At 37.6% G+C, this 16,949-nt stretch overlaps 1 protein-coding gene across 10 annotated transcripts in view; it reads right to left on the bottom strand.

The window, feature by feature from the left end:
• The window catches only part of dlgap2a (discs, large (Drosophila) homolog-associated protein 2a), a 961,527-nt gene that overhangs the window by 260,058 nt on the left and 684,520 nt on the right, over window positions 1-16,949 (bottom strand). For 2 of the 10 annotated variants that reach the window (XM_072560934.1, XM_072560925.1), the window contains exon 3: window positions 2,670-2,716. The exons of the other annotated variants lie outside the window; for them this stretch is intronic. The gene's annotated coding sequence lies outside the window, so the exon portion shown is untranslated. The remainder of the gene's footprint in view (window positions 1-2,669; window positions 2,717-16,949) is intronic. 10 annotated transcript variants of the gene reach the window in all.

The raw sequence follows: 16,949 nt of genomic DNA on the forward strand, positions 1-16,949 counted from the left end.
CTGTTAGCAAAAGATTAAAATAAAATTATCTACTGCACTGATTGGATTGACAGACTTATCTGGTGAAGATTAAAACAACATCTATCTATTCAGTTTAAACAGAGTTCATCATTAAAATTTCATCAGATAGACCTGAAGAGTGAGATTAAAAACAGCAGCGGCTGCTTTGTCAAACACAGAAAAGAAAGGTTTCTTTTTGGGTTAACTAATAAGCAGAATATTGTTGAGAAGAGATTACTTCTTTGAAGAGATGGGACTTGTGGACCTTTAAACAACCAGGAGCTGCAATTGGGTACCTTGCCACTGGAAATCCGTATGAGGGATTGAGTGAAAGGACGTTTAACAGCACACCTGTGTCTTAACATAATGATCTACCTTCTCTGCATTCTTCTGGCAGCTATTTAGTGCATACTCCATGCAAATGTGATGTTTGGAACATATCCTATCACAAATGTATACATGTTTTATGCATGCTATTTTTGTAGTTTAATATTCCTCTGAGCATCCAAACAAAAATGAGTACTGCAGAGCTCAACTTTTAATCCTCTGATTTTCTTCATTAACTGAATGGTTTGTCATTCTAAATAGCTTTCTCAATGAGTCCTACCGTCTACAAAGGCATGTGGATCTATATCCTTCCATCTCTCCATTCTAGTATCCCCATTAAAGGTGCACCACATATTATTTTGCCTCTTCTCATTCTTCCTACCAAATTAATTATTTCATAGTTTCTTGTGTTAAATTTCATCTGCCATAAAGTCTCCCAATTTTATAAATCTGTTTAATTTCTTCTGAAATCTGTTACTATTCACCTCACATTGTAATACATTTCTGAGTATGTGCCATCTGAAAAAATTGTCATGTACATCAATGAGCTGAAACTTCAAAGAACAGCAATCCAAACACCAAACCTCCATCATCGAAAAGGTTTCTGATTGAAGGTCATTGACCTGAAATATAAACTCTGTTTCTTTCTCCACAGACCTGACCCAATGAATATTTTCAGCAATGTTTTTTTTATATTATACACTTTTTCTAGTTCAAAAAATGTCAGGTTATCATACCTTCTGCTTTATAATCTTCATGCAATTTTCATGCTACCACTGTCGCTTTAATTCTATGCTTTCCTTTTTGAAATTTGACAATGTTAAGTTTACCCCAAACTCGCTTCTGATATAAGTGCATGTGTGATCTATGTATCTGTATGTCATTACTTAACAGATCTGCTATGTGGAATTTTACCAAATGCCTTTAAAAATCCACATTAACCAATATTAACCATATCAGCATCATAAATCCCCTCCTCCACTACATCAAAGAACTTAATTAAGCTAGTCAAACATAACCTGTCCTTCACAAATCCATACTGGTTTTGATCTATTAATCCATAACTTTGCAAGTGGCAATTAATTTTGTCCTAGAGCGTAATCAGACATTTTCACCACAACTGACTTTAGGCTTATTGGCCTATAGTTGTTGAGTGGATTTCTCTTCCATTTATTGAACAGGGCAGTAATTACGATTCTCCAATAGATTGAAATATTCTGGCCAAGCTTCCAGCCTTACATACCTCAGCAATCTAAGATGCATTCCATCCAGACAGGATAATTTTTCTACTCAGTGCCAAAATTGATGGAATTTGTCTTTAGTTTTATCCCATCCAATTTCTCCACTACTCCCTCCTTTATTGTGGCACTGGCAGCATCCTCTTCTTCAGATGCAAAGAACTCATCAATGACTTCTGCCATGCTCTGAACTCCACAAAGCTTTATTTTTGAACCCTATTCAACCCCATCCTTCCTTTGACTATCTTTTTCCTATTTATTTGTTGATAAATCGCTTTGCCTAGACAGTGCCTATTGAAGACACATGAAGTTTCTGGAGTCTCCACACATCCCACTAATTGCAAACAACGGGTCTCAGTTGTTCCATCACATTACTGAACAATCTACATACTTATACTTTATATAAATATATATTTATATATGAAATTACTTTTTAAAATGTTCTTTATGCAATATATCTGGTTTAGCTTTGAATAATTACTATTTATGCCTATTATATTTTTATTTAATACAATTCTTATACCTTTTGTATCCTCTACTTAATCAATTTATTCCATTCATCTAATTGATTATTTATAAATTTACTCACCTACTCTTGCCTCTTGGTTTAAATTACTTAGCACTAATTGATCCCTGTTCACTGAATTTAGATTCCCACTGAAGTCCTGTTCTAAAACTTTTTGCTGTTTGTATTTTCTTCCAGGTCACCAAACTCTAATTATAAAATTTATCGATTACAACCCATAACAGTTATACAATTCGTATTCATAGTAAATCCAAGCAATTAATATTGTATCTAGAATATTTCTCACTCTGCACATATCACTGCAGTCACTGTGCAGGCAGGAGCTTATGTAACAGACAATTTGGCTTTCATCTGTCCCTAAGTTAAATTTAAAAAGGGTACCAGAATAGCATGAAAGCAAATAAATAATCTACAATTCAGCAACAGCAACATACAAAGTGACAAAACACCACTAAATCACATACAATACAAAACAACACACCCTCCCTCATGCTGAATAAACATAAAGATTACCACAAGAAGAATCAGAATAATACTTCAGATAGTAATATAACACAATAAGAACTAAACCAACTTACCACAGATCAAAACAGTACTGCAACAGAAACAGCACAGGAAATACTACCTGCAGAAACAGAACAGATTCAGGACAACACAGAAAAAAAATACCAGGAACCTCAAAGGAGCAGTACAGTTTAATACTTAGATGGAGTGCGTTAAAATGAAGAAAACAATGGAAAAGTTAGGCCACCATAATCGATCATATTCCACAACAGCAATTATTCCAAATACTCTATTCTGCAACATCCACATTCTGCTCAAAATGCGCAATTGATATTGCAAAGGCCTCTAAAAAAACTGAAGTACTATCCAATTATATTTTCACATGACACCATTTTAAAAGGCTATCTCTCGATTAGTGGTTGCCTCAAATCAAATTTGAAAATAAAAACTACATTTGTCTTTTTGGAAAAATTATTACTCCCTCTTTAGGCAGTTCTCTATTTCCAGTCCATCACGCAACCTGAAAAAGCCAACACATGATGTTTCCTTTGTTGGCCACATCTCCATGACTACTTCACCGTGGGGGTAGTGGAGGCAGACCTGCATGCTAATAATATTTCATATAATTTTCAAATGTTTCAAAATAATAATCCAAATGATGCAAACCACCACTCCTGAATAGTGAGCCAAAACACAAGGTTTACAACACATCTTTTGAAGAGCTAAGGGGTTTAGTACAGGTACAGTTTGCCAAATGGCCTTTTTTTATGTTGCATGGTTCTATTATTCTATCTGAGTTATTTTTAATGTTATCAGCAAACAATGTTCATTCAAATGTACTTTTGACTGACACTATGGTCCTGGTTCACTGTGCGAGAGACATGTCAGATAACTATGTAAATATCTGACCTATTTTATTGAGAGGTCAGTTAATTAGTATGCAAGTACACACAGCATCTCTGCACCAGTGACTTTTCAGGCTGTACTTGCTAATGTGTCACTGGTTACAGCTTAGAGTATTTATTTGGAATACTCATCTTTTAAACAGAGCCTAAACAAACTGGAGGAGCCAAAAGGTTGGATTAGAGGCTAAAACGCTCCTATTCAAGTATTACACCAGACCCATAAAATGTTAAACAATTTCATGAAATTCTTTACTGAACTTGGGATTATATCTCTTGTAGAAATATCAAAACACAGCAAAATATATATTCTGAGAGAAATTTACAAATAAACAACACAACTCAGTCATATTTTCTTTGACTTTTCCAGTTGCTTTGTTTACACATACTACCATAGGAAATGCTGCATGTAAGAGTGTGCACAAGGGTTAAAACTTTAATTTACAGCTGAAGAATAGAACAGATGCATTGTTAATTTCAGAGAAGCCAACAGTGGATATTTACCTGGTTTCCGGTCAAATGACAAAGTATATAAGCCTACCTTGAGAACCATTCAGGCTCACTGTGTTGAAATCGCACTATTATTTTTAAAAAATAGAATGAGGAGTCTTTAGTCGGGCAGATTGAATTTAGGTCAAACTGCCTAATCAAAGAAGGGACAAATCATTGGTAAGTTTTGCTAAGAACATAAATAAATAGGAGTCGGATTAGGCATACAGTTTCTTGAGCCTGTTCTGCCATTCAATATAGTCATAGCTGATCTTCAGCCTCAACTTCATTTCACACCCACCCCCACTCCCCAGATCCTTTGGTCCTCTATTGAACAGCGAAATGTCTCAGCCTTAAATACATTCTATGTTGAAGAATCTACAATCTTCTGAGGTATAGAATTCCAGATTCTTAACCCTTTGAATATAAAAAGTCAAATTTCAGTTCCAAATTATTGGCTGTTTATCTTGAGACTTTGTGTATTTTTGATTCTCCAAACAGTAGAAACAACCTTTCAGTGTTTACCATACAAAACTCATCCAGAATATGCTGATTCAATTAGACCACCTCTTATTCTTCTAAAGTTCAGAGAACATATTAAAATTTAATTTGTTTTTCATCGCCCAGGTACATTCCACTTCTGAAGAGGAGTTATAGTGGACTCAAAACATTACTGTTTCCTTCTTCACAGATGCTGCCAGACCTGCTTTGATTTTTCAGCAATTCCTGTTTTTATTTCAGATTATCAGCTTCTGCATATTTTGCTGTTTTTCAAGTATATAAAGATAGACAAAAGCTAAGTGTGCATGAGTGTGGTCTCATCAAAAACTTCTCTGTTTTGTATTCCAAACCCCAATAATTGCCAATATGCCATTTGCTTTCCTAACTGATTGCTGTACCCAGCATTTTAATTCTGCGTTTCTTGTAGGAGTGTCCAAAAATCTTCACAAACATGAACATTTACCAGCTTCACACTTTTTAAGAATTTTTTTTATTTCACTGACAAAGTGCAAAACCTCAGACCTCACTACATTATATACTAACTACTGCCTTGTTGCCTTCTCACTTAATGTGTCTTTTCCTCTTTACAGCTTTCTTGTGTCTCCCTCACAGCTTACATTTCCACCTAGCTTGGTATCATCAATATGTTGCTCCTGGACTCTTCACCTAATTCATTAATATAGATTGTAAATAGCTGCAGTCCCAGCACTGCTCTTTGAGACACTCAAACAGTCATAGTCTGTTATCTTGAAAGTTCCCTGTTTATCCCTACTCTCTGCTTCTTTTCTATTAAGCAAATCCCTATCCATGCTAATATATTATTCCCAACTCCACGATATGAAACACTGTAAAAATGTCTGAGAACATTTGCAGAAGAATACAATATCTCGTTTTAAGAAGTATAGTGAGGAGCATCAATTGTTGCATCCTGAAATCATGTTATGCCAAATCTAGATTTGGACAGTTAAACTAATTCCAAGTTGTAAAAATATGTGTAGTCTGTTTATGCAGAAATCCAGTTATGCTTAACCTAGAATGCCACCCAGCCCACAGAGTAATTTGTGACAACACTTCATATAAACTTGCTTGTAATACTGCAGCACTTTGTAGAGAGAGGTTAAGTCATGACTAATATAATCATGCTTAATTGATATGATTACATTTTGGGTGCAAATTAAATGGTTGTGAAAACTTTGCATAGTTCAATGACCTTTCTTAGATCTAATTAATGTTAATAGAAAAGACAGCTTTCTTTCCAGCCAGCTTTCTGGAGTAATAACCCTCCTTTAATATATTTCAACATGGAAAATGAAGTTACTTTTTTGTGCAAATGGACCTATAATTTATATGTTGGGTGTATCTCATGAGCAAATTAGACGATGGGAAATTTAAAAGCAGGGTAAAAAGGAAGAGAATGAACATCTTAGGAGGATGCAAAGGTGGTATATTATAGTATAAAATTTGTGTGTATCTGGGAAATGAGACAGAAGGAAAATATGTTGATGTTCCAAAAGGGGTTGAAACAGGATATTTCTGGATATGCCATAATAAACTGATATGTTGTGACTCATCCACGATACACTGAAGACCAGACAATTCAACAAGATAGTTTTAGAAATCGTATCAATGGTTCTGATTGAGGCATAATGCTGGATATTATTGCTTAAAGCTGACCTGATGTTATGGCTATTGTCTTCTTGGGATATAACCCATGGATGAGGACTAGAAAGGGATCAAGAAGAGAGGTTTGATATCCGTCCCTTTTTTTGGCACACACAATAAATAACCATGGTACATACTTACAACATTAATGCCCATAGTTTTGTGTTATCTAATGGATGTCATCAATATTCATTACAGTTCATTCTTGTGGACCATCTACTAACTTAAATATTGCCTAAACAGACAGCTTAAACAAGAAGTGAAAGAGGCAAGTGGAGTACAGAATGAAATGTGAAAAAATGAGAAGATATTTTACATCAAAGTTCAATATAAATTCTTGCAATGTTCTGTTGGTTTTTTCAGTTTATGATGTCAAAAAGCACTTCTGAATGTGTAATGAAGTTGAGAGATTGAAGATTGATAGGGAGGTCAGAGGCTGGATTGCATTGGAGCTGCAGTAATCAAAGGGGTAGAGAATTTGGGCCCCAAAACTGGTTTAGGAGAGTACCTAGCTAAATAACTAATCTTTGTAATTAAAGAAAAAATGCCTTCCAATACACAGAAGATTTAGCATTTAAATTATCTTTATGAATAGAGAAGTAACTAAGTAATTAAAGTAGTTTGGAAGAGTTTTTACAACTGATCAACATCTAACTGAAAGCAATAATTTATCTAAAGACATCCAATAATTCTCAATTATCTCTGCTTTCATTTTTAAAGATTACCAAGTAAGCTACAGGCATTGAAATTTATTTCTCTGGCTACTTATCCAATGATGACAACTGCTTGCCTGAGAAAAATCTGCTCATGTACCTTGAGGATGTCTTTACATTAATGCAAGGGTTAGATAGATTAAGCATCAAAAACTTTGTTCTACTTGTGAAGGAGTCTAAACCAAAGCTCATAACAGCAAGATTGTCACTAAGAATTCTAATAAGGAATTCAGAAGAAATGTTTTTCCAATCAGTGATTGTAATGTGGAACGTATGACTATAAGAGTAGTTGACAAAAATAGCAAGATGAATTTAAGAAGAAGCTAGATAACTACTTAAAATTGAAGAGAGTAGTGGGCATGCTGACAGATTTAAATAGCATGGGAGGAGACTCCTGTGGAGCATAAACACCAGCCTAAACTAGTTAGGTAAATGACCACTTTCTGTGCTGAATATTCTACATAACTCTAAGAAAATTGAAGCAAATCCAATGCTTTAATCCGAAGAACCTGCAAAACGTACGATCAGCTTTCTTCAAGTTGCATTGTTTTAGTTACTGCAAGAGACAAGCATGGTATGAGACATATGAAATGGGGGCATAAGTAGGCCAATCAGTTCCCTGATCCTGCTATTCCATTCAATAAGATAATTCCACATTTCCATCTACGTTTGATTACCTGACCTAACAACAATATATCTACTTCTGCTATATAAAAAAAATGTTTAATGTCCCTGCCTTCAGCACCTTTCAAGACAAAGAGTTCCAAAGGTGTACAATACCATGACGAAAAAAAGAAATTTTCCTCATCTCTGACCTAAAAGGGCAAGCCCTAATTTTAAAACAAAGTGACCCCGAGGTCTGGACTGAATTGCAAGAGAAAAGTCTTTTCCAGGTTCACTTCTGTCAAGATCATTCCGAGTTTGAAAATTTCATTCAAGTGAACCTTCATTCTCCTAAACTCCAGTGGAAACAGGATCAACCTGTCCAATCTATCCTCAATGTATAAGTTAATCCAACAGACCTTTGCTGAACCACCTCTGATCCAGTTACTGCCTTCCTTAAATAGGGATATTAAAATGCTCATATTATTTAAGATGGGGTTTCATTGTCCTTTATGACTGAATCTTAGCATCCTTCATTTCTGTCAACTCCTCTTTTAAGAAAGGATAGCATCTCGATAGTCTTTCTCTATCAGCATTAGTCAAGCTGTAACTGCACATCAACTTTTTGTTACTCATGCACAGAGCGCACAAATCTTTCTGCACTTCAGAATTCTGTAATCATCCTCTATTTAAGTCATACTCAGTGTTTTTACTTTTCCTGCCAAAGGGAACAACTTCATACTTTCCCACATAATATTATATCGGCCTGATTCTTTGTCCATTCACTCAACCTTCAATACCCACTTTCAACTTTCTTCTGTTTTTTTTAACAACATACTTTCTGACTTATTTTACATGGTTCATTAATTCAGCCACCATGCCTTTGTTTTCCCCATCTAATCATTGATGTAAATTGTAAAAAGTTGACGCCCCACCTCAGATCTGTGCAGGACTCCCTCATCACATTCTGCCAATCAAAGACCAATATATGCATTCATTCTGTTTCTGACTAGCCAGTCAATCTTCTATCCATGCTCATTGTTATCCATAATAAATTAACTTTTATTTTCCACAGAAACCTTTGATGTGGCACCTTTCTGGAAATCAAAGTACAATACATCATGTCTAAAAGCTCATCTTTATCCACAGTTCATGTTACTCCTTTAAAGAACTTCAATAACTTGGTTAAAAATGATTTTCTTTTAACAAAACCAGGCTTGACTCTTCCCAGTTATCTTGAGATTTTCTAAGTGTGCAGCTATAATCTATGTAATGATTCTCCATGTTAGATGTCAAGCTCACTGGCCTTTAGATTACTGTTTTCCACCTCCCTTCCTTCTTGAATAGAAGGGTTATAATTGCTGTTTTTCAGTTTGCTCAAACCTTTTCTGACTCAAGGGAACTTAGAAAATTAATACCAATGCATGTATTAGCTAATTAGACAAAAAATTTAGGATTCTAGAATGTAGCTCTTTTCTCCCTTTCACCTCCTAATTTACCATTATAATTGGAATGTTTTTCTATCCTCTATAGTGAAAACATGAACAAAATATTTTATTAATTTCATTCATCATTTCCCATAGTATTTACGATTTACTCACCATTCTCACTCTGTAGGGGATACTTTACTTATTCTTTTCTGTTTGAGATACCTGTAGAAACTCTAATTATCTGTTTTTATATTATGAGCTAGCTTCACTCAAACTTTAATTTCATCTCCCCAATTAATCTTTGTCATTTTTTGCTGATCTTTAAAATGATGAATAGAGACAGGGACTTTGAGCACAATAAGTCTGCTTCATAAGCAGTTTAGTACAATATGGTCTATGACAGATTTTATTTCTACTTATTTAATCCAGAAGAAAATAATTTGGGACAAAGTAACAGTGCTGTGATTGAAGTCTGAGTGCAGGCTTCTGGCTTCTGATCTGAGCTGCCTAAGACCAAATGGGCAATGAGAAAGAGTTCTGGTTAGCAAATGAAGGCCACTTAAAATCTTTAAAAATACAAAATGTAAAGGGCATAAGACAAAAAGAAAGAAATGTTAAAAATAAGCTTTTAAGGTGAGACATGGAATCCTCTCCTCATTTTCCTTTAACAAAACCTTTAACTGTTCCCTTCAAAAGTCCTGAACAGGAGCAAATAATGCTCATGAACGTAAGGAAATCTATAGCAAAAATGAGTGGCAAAAAAACATCCCCAATCAAATTGAGAGTAATTAAAATGTACCTATTATTTGTTAAAGTAAAAAAAACTGAGGGTTTAGACTAAGAGGATTCAAATCAAGTAAAGGTTTCATTTAAATAGACAATAGACAATAGACAATAGGTGCAGGAGTAGGCCATTCAGCTCTTCGAGCCTGCACCGCCATTCAATATGATCATGGCTGATCATTCTTAATCAGTATCCTCTTCCTGCCTTATCTCCATAACGCTTGATTCCACTATCTTTGAGACCTCTATCCAACTCTTTCTTAAATGAATCCAGAGACTGGGCCTCCACTGCCCTCTGGGGCAGAGCATTCCACACAGCCACCACTCTCTGGGTGAAGAAGTTTCTCCTCATCTCTGTCCTAAATGGTCTACCCCGTATTTATAAGCTGTGTCCTCTGGTTCGGCACTCACCCATCAGCGGAAATATGTTTCCTGCTGCCAGAGTGTCCAATCCTTTCATAATCTTATATGTCTCAATCAGATCCCCTCTCAGTCTTCTAAACTCAAGGGTATACAAGCCCAGTCGCTTCAGTCTTTCAGTGTAAGGTAATCCCGCCATTCCAGGAATTGACCTCGTGAACCTACGCTGCACTCCCTCAATAGCCAGAATGTCTTTCCTCAAATTTGGAGACCAGAACTGCACACAATACTCCAGGTGTGGTCTCACCAGAGCCCTGTACAGCTGCAGAAGAACCTCTTTGCTTCTATACTCAATTCCTCTTGTTATGAAGGCCAGCATGCTATTAGCCTTCTTCACTACCTGCTGTACCTGCATGCTTGCCTTCATTGACTGGTGTACAAGAACACCCAGATCTCTCTGTACTGCCCCTTTACCTAAATTGATTCCATTGAGGTAGTAATCTGCCTTCCTGTTCTTGCCACCAAAGTGGATAACCATACATTTGTCCACATTAAACTGCATCTGCCCACTCACCTAACTTGTCCATGTCACCCTGTGATCTCCTAACATCCTCATCACATTTCACCCTGCCACCCAGCTTTGTATCATCAGCAAATTTGCTAATGTTATTGCTGATACCATCTTCTATATCATTAACATATATTGTAAAAAGCTGCGGTCCCAGCACGGATCCCTACGGTACCCCACTGGTCACTGCCTGCCATTCTGAAATGGAGCCATTTATCACTACCCTTTGTTTCCTATCAGCCAACCAATTTTCAATCCAATCTAGTACTTTGCCCCCAATACCATGCACCCTAATTTTACTCACTAACCTCCTGTGTGGGACTTTATCAAAAGCTGTCTGAAAGTCCAGGTACACTACATCTACTGGATCTCCCTCGTCCAGCTTCAGAGTTAGATCCTCAAAAAATTCCAGAAGATTAGTAAAGCATGATTTCCCCTTCATAAATCCATGCTGACTCTGACCTATCCTGTTACTACTATCCAGATGTGCTGTAATTTCATCCTTTATAATAGACTCCAGCATCTTTCCCACCACTGAGGTCAGACTAACTGGTCTATAATTTCCTGCTTTCTCTCTCCCACCTTTCTTAAAAAGTGGTATAACATTAGCCACCCTCCAATCCTCAGGAACCGACCCCGAATCTATCAAACTCTGGAAAATAATCACCAACGCATCCACAATTTCCCGAGCCACCTCCTTCAGTACCCTGGGATGTAGACCATCAGGCCCGGAGACTTATCAACCTTCAGACCTAACAATCTCTCCAACACCAAATCCTGGCAAATATAAATTCCCTTCAGTTCAGGTCCTTCAGCCACTGTTACCTCAGGGAGATTGCTTGTGTCTTCCCCAGTGAACACAGATCTGAAGTACCCATTTAATTATTCTGCCATTTCTTTGTTCCCCGTAATATATTCCCCTGTTTCTGTCTTCAAGGGCCCAATTTTAGTCCTAACCATTTTTTTGCCTTGCACATACTTAAAAAAGCTTTTTCTATCCTCCTTTATATTCTTGGCCGGTTTACCTTCGTATCTCATTTTTCCTCTGCGTATTTCCTTCTTAGTAATCCTCTGTTGCTCTTTTATAGCTTCCCAGTCCTCAGTTTTCCCACTTATCTTTGCTATGTTCTACTTTTTCTCTTTTAACTTTATATGTTTCTGAACTTCCCTCATCAGCCACGGCCACCCATGCCTCCTCCTGGGATCTTTCTTTCTTTTAGGAATGAACTGATCCTGCATCTTCTGCATTATACACAGAAATATCCGCCATTGTTCCTCCACAGTCATCCCTGCTAAGGTATTGCACCATTGAACTTTGGCCAGCTCCTCCCTCATAGCTCCATAGTTCCCTTTATTCAACAGAAGTACTGTCACTTCTGACTGTACCCTCTCCCTCTCAAATTGCAGATTTAAGCTTAATGTATTATGGTCACTACTTCCCAATGGCTCCTTCACTTCGAGGTCTCTGTCCAATTCTGGTTCGTTACACAATACCAGATCCAGAATTGCCTTCTCCCTGGTCGGCTCCAGCACCAGCTGCTCCAAGAATCCATCTCTGAGGCACTCCACAAAGTCTCTTTCTTGAGGTCCAATACCATCCTGATTCTCCCAGTCTACCTGCATGTTAAAATCCCCCATAACAACTGTAGTAACATCTTTGCGACAGGCCAATTTCAGCTCCTGATTCAACTTACATCCGACATCCAGACTACTGTTTGGGGGCCTGTAGATGACTCCCAAAAGCGTCTTTTTACCCTTAGTATTTCGCAGCTCTATCCACACTGACTCTACATCCCCTGACTCTAGGTCCCCCCGCGCAAGGGGCTGAATATCCTCCCTTACCAACAAGGCCACCCCACCCCCTCTGCCTGTCAGTCTGTCCTTACGATAGCACGTGTAGCCTTGAATACTCATTTCCCAGGCCCTGTCCACTTGAAGCCACATCTCAGTTATCCCCACAATATCGTATCTGCCAATTTCCAAAAGAGCCTCAAGCTCATCCATCTTATGTCTAATGCTTCGTGCATTCATGTATAGTATTTTTAATTTGTTACTGCTCTCACCCTTCCCATCAACCCCTATTTCACTCAACCTTACAGCATGATCCCTTTCCGAGTTTTCTGCCTCATTGATACAGTTGTCTTTCTTGACTTCTCTTGTTCTAACTTTCCCTTCAATTTCCTTTTTAAACATCCAGTTTGTCCCCTCCCCCCGCTACTTAGTTTAAATGTAGCGGTGTTGTAGTAGAAAACCTGCCTGCCAGAATGCTGGTCCCTAACCTAATAAGGTGCAAACCGTCTCTCTTGTAGAATTTATGCTTGTAAAGTTATGTCGAACGTTCACCACAGAAACAGTTTCTGTGTTTTTTTTAATGCTTGATGTGTGCCTCTTCTTCACTCTATTCCATTTAACTCGGATCAAGGGTTATGGACGGCAGTACAAGATATAACCAGGATCAAAAAGAGATAAACTGAATAAAATAGCCATGATAAAATGAAACATGGAGAGGGTTTTTAAATCGTGCAGATTGTACTAAGCAGAAGGGCTAATGTTGGCACTGGGCTATATGTTATTGTAAAGAATGTATTCCAGAAAACATGATAAGAAGCTTTGCCATCAACACTCTATTCAGGGTGGATCAGTTTTAATCTTTTGAACCTCTGCCTTATATTGTAAGTTCTTTCATTTATACTTCTATAGTTGAATTCAAACGTATAATTTTAGATGTTGCTAAGATTGAAAGGTATGGTTTTCCCTTTCATACATCTTTTGCTATATGTTTTCAAAAGAATTTTAATAATTTCATTTTCTTTCTTCATTAAACAGAGTATGTTTGCTCCTGAAATTCTGAAATAATTGTTAACTGTTTGTGAATACAAAGTTATTTTTATTCCTCTCTTCAGTAACATGATACAGAATTGTGATGCTGCCTTTGAACATGCACCCTATAGAGGAAAGCACTGCAGGGCATCCCATTCACACAGTCACTAAAACTTAAATGGATCGTACTGGCAGTGCAAAGATGGCACATGTTCTGACAATAGCACAACATGATTAAACTACAAGCTAAACCAGTGCCAATGGCATAGGCTTGTGTATCCACATTGTGACTGATGCAGCTACTATGCTTTGTGTGTGCTTTTGTGAAACAAAATAATTGGAAATTGTGAGATTTCAGGCACTGTTAGGTGGATTTAAGAAATATAGCATTGCATTTTCACACCTGCAGTAAAGATAAATGTTTCAAAACAACGGCTTTTCAAAAATTTTGAATGTCTCATACTTCCCTTTTTAAAGTAATATTCTTCCCCCATTTACATCATTTCATTGCTGAAACATAATGGCTGATTTGATAGTGGATTCATTTTCACTTTGTTGTCTGTTCCCCTCAACCTTTCTCTACCAAAAATCATTTCAACTCATTTGACGATCTAGCATCATGATCATCATGAATAAGAGAGAATTAACTACCATTCATTGACATTCAATGGTGTTACCATCACTGAATCCCCACTATCAACATCTGATTGAAACTTACACAATACCAAATGGTCTAGACAGAGTGGATGTTGGGAAGATGTTTCCATTGGCAGGAGAGATGAGGACGCGAGGGGACAGCCTTAGAGTAAATGGAAGACCTGTTACAACGATGATAAGGAGAAACTTCTTTAGCCAGAATGTGGTGAATGTGTGGAATTCATTGCCACAGAAGGCTGTGGAGACCAGGTCATTGAGTATATTTAAAATTGAGATAGATAAGTTCTTGATTGCCAAGGGGATCAAAATTTACAGGGAGAAAATGGAAAATGGGAGTGAAAACTTATCAGCCATGATTGCATGGCAGAATAGACATAATGGGCTGAATGGCCTAATTTATGCCCCTATATCTTATGGTCTTATGGTCAACCAAGAACCTTGACACCATCCAGGACAAAGCGGCACACTTGATCACCACCACATCCACAAAAATTCAGTCACTCCACTATTGACATTCAATAGCAACAGTGTGTACTACCTACAACATCTCCTGCAGAAATTCAATTCAGGTCCTTATCAGCATCTTGCAAACCCACAATCTTGAAGGACAAGTGCAGCAGATACATGGAAACATTCAGCACCTGCAAGTTACCCTCCAAGCCACTCACGATCCCGACTTGGAAGCATATTACTGTTCTTTCACTACTGGTGGGTCAAACATCTAGAAATCCCTCCTCAATGACATTTTGGGTCTACCTACAGCACATGGACTACAGTAGTTCAAGAAGGCTCACTGCTGCCTTCTGAAGGGCAACTGGGGACAGGAAATAAATGCTGGTCCAGCTAGAGATGCCCACATCCCATGTCCCCAGAGTGAATAAAAACGTAATTACTTTAGGCAACTAGGTTCTAAAATGCACTGCTCTTAAGAAATTGTCTTAAAGATACTATGAACTAATTTTCCTGGTTACTTTTGCCAATTTAATTCTCCTAAACAACATGTAGATCAAAGTTCAAGAATAATTATTCTGATGTATTTCTAGACATGCTTCTTTCATTTCTTCATGTATATGTTGCCAACATTGTAACTACTGTTAAACAGCCTATAAATTCCTCGCCACAAATGACTTCTTCCTTTACAATTCCCATCTCAACTCAAACTGATTTTACATCTTGATCTTTGAAATTAAGGTTATCTGAACAAACGTCTTACTTAATTAATAGAGCTATCCTGCCATCTTGGTCTAGCTTACTCCCATTCCAACATGGCTAATACCCATCAACATTCAAGTACCTGCTTTGGTCAACTTCCAACTTCTTGTAAAGGTCATATTTATTTATGTTTACCTGATGAATAGTTTATTCTTTTGTTTAAAATACTGCATAACTTCAAACATGAGCTGTTAAATTCTGCTCCATTACACTGTTGTTTCCTTTACCAGAAAATCCCCTCACTTGGTCCCTTGCCTCCAGTATTTATTTTAAGCTCTTCCGACAGATCCAGTTATACAAATTATCAGGGCACTGATCCCAGAACAGTTTGCACGTACGTCATAACAACAGTTTACCTCCCGTTTTCTCAAACATTAGTGCCCTTGTCCCAGGAATTGAAACCTGTTTTGCTCATCCCAATCTTTGAGTCATATGTTCCTCTCTAATCTTATTTGCATATGCCTATTTTCTGTGGCTCAGCTATTAATCCATACATTATTACTTTGAGTTCTTGCTTTTTTTATCTAATCCATACAGAAACCCTTCTCAAGTTCTAATGTGCGGTTGATACCCACATGAATCACAACCATTTGGATTCTCTCCTCCCATTGCAAGGTTCCTTCCAGTCCAGAGTAAATATCCCCAAAACTGGTTACAGGCTGGTTCCAGGCAGGTATTAAAACCATTTAGAGTCTTGCTCTTAGCTGTATCTGCAGAGAACTGTATCTCTGACTATGCTATCCTTGACTACATCACCTTCCTATTACCTTCCCTGCTTGAATGGCTTCCTGTACCATGTGCCATGGTCAGTTTGCTCATCAGCCACTGCTCTCATCCATTACTGGATGCAAGAATCTTAAACTTGCTGGACAAATGCAAAGATTAAGGCTTTTGTAACTCAATTTTCTCCAGCCCCAAAACTCACAGTCACACCCTTTTGGCCCTGAGCATTGACCAAATCAGAGGGGCCTATCCTGACTACCTCCTTGAAGTGTCCAGGTAACTTTCTCTATTGTCCTTCCCTGATGCATCACAATGTCAATAACATGAATTCCAGGTCAAACTTTGAGCCAAAGTGCACTGAGCAGCAGACTTTACTGAAGATGCTTGGATCACAGGTACTCCAACATCCTATAGTTGAAACACACTACCTGTATTCCCTACTCCATCCCACTTTTCAAACTCCTATACTTAGAATAGTTGTTGTGATGTTATTTGATCTAGTGCTGACATCAGTCACCAATGTAGCCTAAATTCATTGGTATCTAAAAGACACATCAACAAAATACACACCAACGAATTACACAGTTCCCCATGATGTTGTCTCTTAGTTTTCCACAATATATTTCACAGAACAGTACAGCACAGTACACACCGTTCAACCCATGATGTTGTGCTGAGCATTGATCTTAATTTAAGATCAACCTAACCTACACACCCTTCAATTTATTGCCGTCCATGTGCTTGTCCAGCAAGTTTCGTTGGATAGGTGGTGGGATGGGGGTGAGAAAGAGGGTTCACAGGATCCCACTAGTTTTTTGTCTCCTCTCATGTTGCTTTTCAACTCCTGTTCTCCTGGAGGCTGAAAATGTTAGACAAGGAGCGCTTCCTTCCCCTCCTCATGGAACTCCCTTACTCATCAAACTCCTAACTA

Source organism: Chiloscyllium punctatum, chromosome 3 (genome assembly GCF_047496795.1).
Source record: "Chiloscyllium punctatum isolate Juve2018m chromosome 3, sChiPun1.3, whole genome shotgun sequence".
NCBI lineage: Eukaryota > Metazoa > Chordata > Chondrichthyes > Orectolobiformes > Hemiscylliidae > Chiloscyllium > Chiloscyllium punctatum.